Genomic DNA, 8,164 nt, shown 5'->3' with positions numbered 1-8,164 from the left:
CTTTCACCTAGTTGATGGATTGCATAGTCTGTCGGAACCGTTTTCTGTTGAGGAAATCAACACTTTCTTAAAGGATTTGCGAACTGATCGAGCTCCTGGGCCGAATGGTTTTAATGGCTTATTTGTTAAGAAGTGTTGGCCTATTATTGATAAGGACTTTTTGGCACTAATACATGATTTTTATGATGGGAGGCTATCTTTGGAGAATATTAATGGCTCCCTCATCACCTTAATACCAAAGATGTTGTCTCCTGAAGGCCCTGAGGATTTTAGACCAATCTCCCTTACTAACACATGTCTAAAGTTCCTCACTAAGCTCTTGGCAAATAGACTTCAAAAGGTCATTCTGCAATGCATCCACAAGAATCAATATGGGTTTTTGAAGAGCAGAGCCATTCAGGACTGCCTGGCATGGGCTTTTGAGTATATACATCAATGCAACCAATCAAAAAGGCCAATCATCATTTTGAAGCTGGATTTTGTAAAAGCATTTGACACCGTGGAGCATGATCTTATCTTACAAATCCTCCAGCACAAAGGTTTTGATGCAAAATGGATTGCTTGGGTTAAAGAGATGCTTTCCTTAGGATCATCATCTGTTCTTCTTAATGGAGTGCCTGGAAAACAGTTCAAATGCAAATGTGGGGTCAGGCAGGGGGATCCCCTCTCCCCACTCTTATTTGTCATAGCTGCTGATCTCCTTCAAACAATGGTTAATGATATGCTGGCTAGGGGAGTTCTAACACTCCCAATCCCATCTCATGACCCTGATTTTCCTATTATTCAGTATGTAGATGCCACAATAATCATCCTCTCTGCAGTGGAGGATCAGTTGGTGGTTCTCAAGAACATGCTCCATATTTTTCAGCAGTCAACTGGGCTAAAGGTAAATTTTGCCAAGTCTTCAATGGTGCCACTCAATATTGAGCTAGCAGAGGCACAAAAGTTGTCTAGCATACTGGGATGTAAGTTGGAACAGTTGCCTTTCACATATCTGGGTTTGCCTCTTGGTACCATAAGACCTAGAATCATTGATTTCATGCCTCTTGTGGACAGTGTTGAAAGAAGGTTGTCTGTTAGCTCTGCCATGCTTAATCAAGGATCCAGATTGCAATTGCTCACATCAGTACTTACTTCCATGCCCATATACTTCCTCTGTAGTTTGCATATTCCCCTTGGTATTATCAAACAGTTGGATAGGATTTTCAGGTAGTTTCTATGGAGGGGAAACTCTGATGTGCCAAAACAATATTTAGCTACCTAGGATTTAGTTTGCAGACCCAAGGATAAGGGAGGCCTTGGCATTCTCAACCTGATAATTCAGAACCAAGGTCTGCTTCTCAAACATTTGCATAAGTTTTACAATAAACAATAGGTACATGGGTCTAGCTAATTTGGGACAGCTATTATGATGGAGTTGTGCCTCATGCAAAAGTATTCACTGGCTCATTTTGGTGGAAGGACATACTCAAGCTTGCTGACCATTATAGGTCCATTGCTTCAGTGCAAGTTAATATGGGTGATTCTGCTCTTTTCTGTTGGATGCTTGGCATGTAGGTGGCTCTTCATGGCCCCTAAACCTGAGATTACCAAGGCTTTTCTCTTTTGTTTTGGATGATAAGGTTTCTGTCAGGGACTTTATGCAAAATCAGGATTTCTTCTCCATGTTTCACCTGCCAATCTCCCAGGAGGCAGCAGCTCAATTGGAAACCTTGGAAGGATGGTTGTTCAATCTTCAAAGAGACCCTACATTGCCTGATGTTTGGATTTGGCCTGGAAAGTCTAGACAATATACAACAAAGAGTTTCTATGCCATCATGCATACCCACCTCCCAACTATCCAACCTTGTAAGTGGCTTTGGCAGAGCAGATGTACCCTGAAAATTAAAGTCTTCAGCTGGCTACTCTTTTTTGACAGGCTCAACACAAAGTACATGCTGGTCCGAAGGCATTGGAGGTCCACTACGGCTGATAATCTATGTGTCATCTGTAATGCCTTTATTTTTGAAGATAGAGCTCATCTATTTTTTCAATGTAACTTCAATGCCAGGGTTTGGAATTACCTACAGGTCGATTGGACACATGGCTCAAATATTCAGCAATGTATATCTCAAGCAAGGCAGAGATTTGGTCATCCATTCTTCTTCGAAGTGATGCTCACAGCTTCTCGGAATATATGGATTCTGAGAAATGGGAGAACTTTTAGGGGGGACACGGCCTACTTTTGCTGCCTGGAGGGGTAGCTTTATACATGATATCCTTCTGCTGTCTCATAGGCTTAAAGATAGCATTAAGTCTAGGCTTGTTGATTGGGTTAACTCCCTCATGTAAATGTAAGTTTTCTTCTGCCTTAGGTTAGGCTTGTCACTTGTAATCTTCTCTGTACAGTTTGTTTTGTGGTTGCAATAAAGGGCTGTGGGGTTTTTACTCTACAGTAAATATTCAAAAAAAAACTATAACTACAAGAAAGATAAAGAACAACCAACATAGGTTCCTTCTCCTCTTCTGACAAAAAGCCACGGGGGGAGAAAATTGAATTAGACCCAACACACATTAAGATGGAAGGTTATTGAAAGGGAGAGATGTAGACCTGACCGGAAAAGACCTTTGCCAAGGATGGCTATATCTACCACTCCAAACCAGGAGATACACGGGACAGGACAAATACTCCAACTAACGAGCTCCACCCCACCCCCACGCGCACATACATAATTCATTTTTTCTTCGTCTTGCACCACACCTTGCATGCCGGCCTCCATGAAAAGGCTACCTCTTTAAAGAAGAATAAATATGAGATCCAAAGTTCATGACCCAATTCCAAGCTTCCATCAGAGTTTGTAACACAAGCATAAACATTGATTAAATTAGAGGAGCTAGATGGAGGGGTTGCCAAAAGTTTTTTGTGAGTTGTTTGAAGCTTCTTGTCATGGAGTTGACACGAAAGATGTCCTAGCGGAAGGACTTAGTCGTGGAGCCATCGCAACTATGTTAGCTTAAAGGGGTTAAACAGGACAAAGGACACGGGAAGTTTATACTGGTTCGGCCCCTTGCAATCAAGGTAAAGTCCTACTCTAGTTAGGGTTGTATTGCTTGGGTTTCGATCACCAGGGAGCGAATACGCATGACCTAGTTATCAATATCTTGTTTCTTGCCCTAAACCGCCGTTGGGTCATCCCTTTATATACACAGGTTGACGCCCGGCGGCTCACGGAGTCCCGGCCGGCTCATACACAACGTGTCTGGCTCGGTGACTAACTGCGCTTGCCTTATAAACAAGTCATACACTTATGGCGGTTCATCCTCTTGGGCCTCAAGTTGCCTCTGGGTCTTGGGCCGTCAATGAGCCTGCATGATCCGCCATCTTCATTGATAGGTCGCCAGTGGTATGACCCGGCCCCTCCTGGGCGGTTCATATCCAGTAGTTATATCCCCAACATTAGGCCCCAGGTTGACTTGAACTTGTTCATGTCAATCTTCAATACCAGTCTTGTCAAAATGTTGCACCACTTGTTTAAGAAATCTTGCTATAACCCGCATGACGTCAGCTCACAGAATCTTCTTAAACCATCATGACGTCACTTCACATTAATTTTGTACGCGGTTCAGAATGTCTTAATTGATCCTTATCTTAACAACCATCCTGAAAATCGAGGCATCCATATAACCACATGATGGTTTCGGCCTCCTTGATTCCCGCGCATGCCTTGTATCTGCCTCACCCCTTCCTTCGTCTTCCTCGTGTGTCTCCTCTGCGCTCGAGCTCCGTCGCCGCGACCTTCGACCGCTGCACCGACGCAGGCCGTTGCATCGACCTGATTGGATCAGAAACTCCGGCGCACCACCGCTGCTCCTCATCTTATGTAAGTGCAAATTTCTTTCTATCTCAGATATGCGTTTAGGGTTTGGGTAGTTCATCGGTGTTATTGCTGTTCTTCGCTCTTTCCTTCAACTCCGGTGGCATTTAATCCGGATAGGCTACGAACCTTGCGCGGAAGTAGTTTTAGCATTCATTTTTATCATTAGAGTAATCATCTCCCCATGGAAGATCTCATTGAAACATCCACACTTTCCACTGCCGCCACCTTAGGTTTAGAATTTTATTGCCTTTTCTGAACTGTGGTAGACCCAAAATTATTGCTCCATCTTACAAAATCTGTTTGTCCAACACTTAGCCAAATTTGAAGTATCATAACTGCCATGGAGGCTTATACCGCAAATCGTGATCCATCATAAGACACTAAATCTTGTTAGACCGCCACCATATGCTTTATAACTTTCCTGACCCGGCAATATATCTCCAGTTTAACCATGCTTGCTCATAACTTAATTCCGTAACATATATCTTGACTATTAGACTCTGTCTAGCTTAACAGCAAAATCCTTAATCTGGTAGGTACCATTAGTCCCCTTTTAAGCCGCCAACACTTCAAGGCTCATTCCCGGCTTGATCTGTTAACTGTTCATAGCATTTTACCCTTAAATAAATAGTAAGGTTTAATAGCATGATCTTAATCCGGTAATGTTTCCTTTTCTTAGGACTTTGTTTTCGAAGATGGTCAAGACTGTGATCGCCTGCAACTGGGTCGTTTCCCGGGTCACTGAGGAAGACTTGAAAGTATATGTTTAGACTGGCGTCTTAGCCAAAAAAGAAGCCTTCCACTGGAGGGTTCCGGGTAATGAAACTCGCCCTGAGCCCAAAGATGGTGAAGTGGTGGTTTTTATGGATCATATGGACCGGCGTTTTAGTCCTACCGGCTCAAGATTCTTCCGTGATGTGCTGCATTTCTTGAAGCTCCATCCACAAGATATCAGACCAAATTCCGTTCCAGACATCTGCAATTTCCAAGTGTTCTGCGAGGTGTACCTTCAACAGGAGCCCACCGTAGAACTATTCAGAGAGTTCTACTACTTGAACCGGTAGAATGAATTCATAGATGGACCTAGCCTTGAACTAGGCGGCATATCCATACAACGCCGGAAAGAGGCTATCTTCCTAGATGCTAATCTTCCCAGTCACCCCAAGGACTGGAACCAAACTTGGTTTTATTGCCAAGATACTTCGCCGAAAGGAGAAAATCCCCTGTCGGGTTACCGCGCCAGCCGGCTTAGCAACAGACATCATCTTCCGGACCGTATCAGCACAGCAGCATGAAAGAAATATGTGCCAGTTTTTGCAAAGATACGGGCCTTGATGGCCAATGGTTTAACCGGAATTGATCTAGTTGGCTACTAGGTTGCCTGGAGAATCTTGCCTTTAAGCCGCCGACCCAATTTTATGTGTGAGTATACCGGCGAGCTAACAGATCCTCAGTGCCACTGTCAAACCAAAATGATTGAGGAAGACATCAATAATATGACAAAGACCCTGCTAAATGAGAGCTTGGAAGATTGCAGTGAAGTTGGATTGAGTCCTTTCTGCATCCTGAATAAGCCGCCGTCTGTAAGTTTTTGAATCAAGCTCATCCTTGACTCATAGTTTTATTTGTACTGCATGTTCATACTCATCCAATGTTTACATGATGACTCACCCTTCTGGACCAAGAAGTTTCCAGAGAAGCCAAAGAAAACCCGAACAAAGAGTAAAGCTACCAAAAGGCCTGCCAAGAAGAAATCCAATGCTGCCAAATTATTCAATTTGGATGATAAAGTTGATGATGACGAGTCGGAGGTAGAACTTGATTCCCTTGGCTCATTTTTCATACATCTTATTGACAATGACTGTTATCAGGATGATGCGGAGGCCAGCCATGCAGATGGCGAAGAGGTAATTATCCTTTCCTCCGGCTCAGACCCTCTGCCAACATAGAAAACCCGACAAGGAAGTCAGAAAGTAAGATTTTCCCACCCTTTGGCTCACTTGGATCCCAAATTTCTTTTAAAGAAACAACAACATGAAGCTCGCCACACAACTCGGCACAACGACGGCGAAATTTTATCTTCCGGCATACCAAACACTCCAGTGCCTGCTACCTTATTGAGCATGCATTGGTTTTTCCTTGAAGAGGAAAGGGTTATGCAAAGTAGCGTAAGTATTTCCCTCAGTTTTGAGAACCAAGGTATCAATCCAGTAGGAGGCTACGCACCAGTCCCTCGCACCTATACAAAACAATTAAATCCTCGCAACCAACGCGATAAGGGGTTGTCAATCCCTTCACGGTCACTTACGGAAGTGAGATCTGATAGAGACAATAAGATAAACATTTTTGGTATTTTTGTTGTATAGAATGGAAAATAAAGATTGCAAAATAAACAATGATAGAAATAGCAAGTTGATAGGGAAACAATATAATGGAGAATAGACCCGGGGGCCATAGGTTTCACTAGTGGCTTCTCTCAAGATAGCAAATTCTACAGTGGGTGAACAAATTACTGTCGAGCAATCGATAGAAAAGCGCATAGTTATGAGAATATCTAGGTATGATCATGTATATAGGCATCACGTTCGCGACAAGTAGACCTAAATGATACTGCATCTACTACTATTACTCCACACATCGACCGCTATCCAGCATGCATCTAGAGTATTAATTTCATAAGAATAGAGTAACGCATTAGGAAAGATGACATGCTGTAGAGGGATAAACTCAAGCAATATGATATAAACCCCATCTTTTTATCCTCGATGGCAACAATACAATACGTGCCTTGCTGCCCCTGCTGTCACTGGGAAAGGACACCACAAGATTGAACCCAAAGCTAAGCACTTCTCCCATTGCAATAAAGATCAATCTAGTAGGCCAAACCAAACTGATAATTGAAAGAGACTTGCAAAGATATTTAAATCATGCATAAAAGATTTCAGAGAAGAATAAAATATTGTTCATAGATAATCTTGATCATAAACCCACAATTCATCAGATCTCGACAAACACACCGCAAAAAGAATTACATCGAATAGATCTCCAAGAGAATTGAGGAGAACTTTGTATTGAGATCCAAATATAGGGAAGAAGTCATCTAGCTAATAACTATGGACCCGAAGGTCTGTGGCAAACAACTCACACATCATCGGAGAGGCTATGGTGTTGATGTAGAAGCCCTCTGTGATCGATTCCCCCTCCGGCGGAGCGCCGAAAAAGGCCCCAAGATGTGATCTCACGGGTACAGAAGGTTGCGGCGGTGGAAATAGGGTTTCATGGTGCTCTCGGATGTTTTAAGGGTATATGAGTATATATAGGCGAAAGAAATAGGTCGGCGGAGCCACGAGGGGCCCACGAGGGTGGGGGCGCGCCCTCCTACCTCGTGGCCGCCTATTTTCTTCCTTGACGTCCACTGCAAGTCTCCTGGATTGCGTTTGTTCGAAAAATCACTCTCCCGAAGGTTTCATTCTATTTGGATTCTGTTTAATATTCCTTTTCTATGAAACACTGAAATAGGCAAAAAAACAACAATTTGCACTGGGCCTTTGGTTAGTAGGTTAGTCCCAAAAATAATATAAAAAAGTATATTAAAGCCCATTAAATATCCAAAACAGATAATATAATAGCATGGAACAATAAAAAATTATAGACGTTGGAGACCTATCAAGCATCCCCAAGCTTAATTCATGCTCGTCCTCGAGTAGGTAAATGATAAAAACAGAATTTTTGATGTGGAATGCTACCTAGCATAATTCTCAATGTAATTTTCTTTATTGTGGCATGAATGTTCAGATCCGAAAAATTCAAGACAAAAGTTTAATATTGACATAAAAATAATAATACTTCAAGCATACTAACAAAGCAATCATGTCTTCTCAAAATAACATGGCCAAAGAAAGTTATCCCTACAAAATCATATAGTCTGGCTATGCTCTATCTTCACCACACAAAATATTTAAATCATGCACAACCCCGATGACAAGCCAAGCAATTGTTTCATACTTTTGATGTTCTCAAACTTTTTCAATCTTCACGCAATACATGAGCTTGATCCATGGATATAGAACTATAGGTGGAATAGAATGGTGGTTGTGGAGAAGACAAAAAAGGAGAAGATAGTCTCACATCAACTAGGCGTATCAACAGGCTATGGAGATGCCCGTCAATAGATATCAATGTGAGTGAGTAGGGATTGCCATGCAACGGATGCACTAGAGCTATAAGTGTATGAAAGCTCAACAAAAGAAACTAAGTGGGTGTGCATCCAACTCGTTTGCTCATGAAGACCTAGGGCATTTTGAGGA

The sequence above is a fragment of the Triticum urartu genome, chromosome 7, assembly GCF_003073215.2.
Source record: "Triticum urartu cultivar G1812 chromosome 7, Tu2.1, whole genome shotgun sequence".
NCBI lineage: Eukaryota > Viridiplantae > Streptophyta > Magnoliopsida > Poales > Poaceae > Triticum > Triticum urartu.
The sequence above is the reverse complement of the archived record's forward strand: the minus strand, read 5'-3'. Positions refer to the sequence as shown.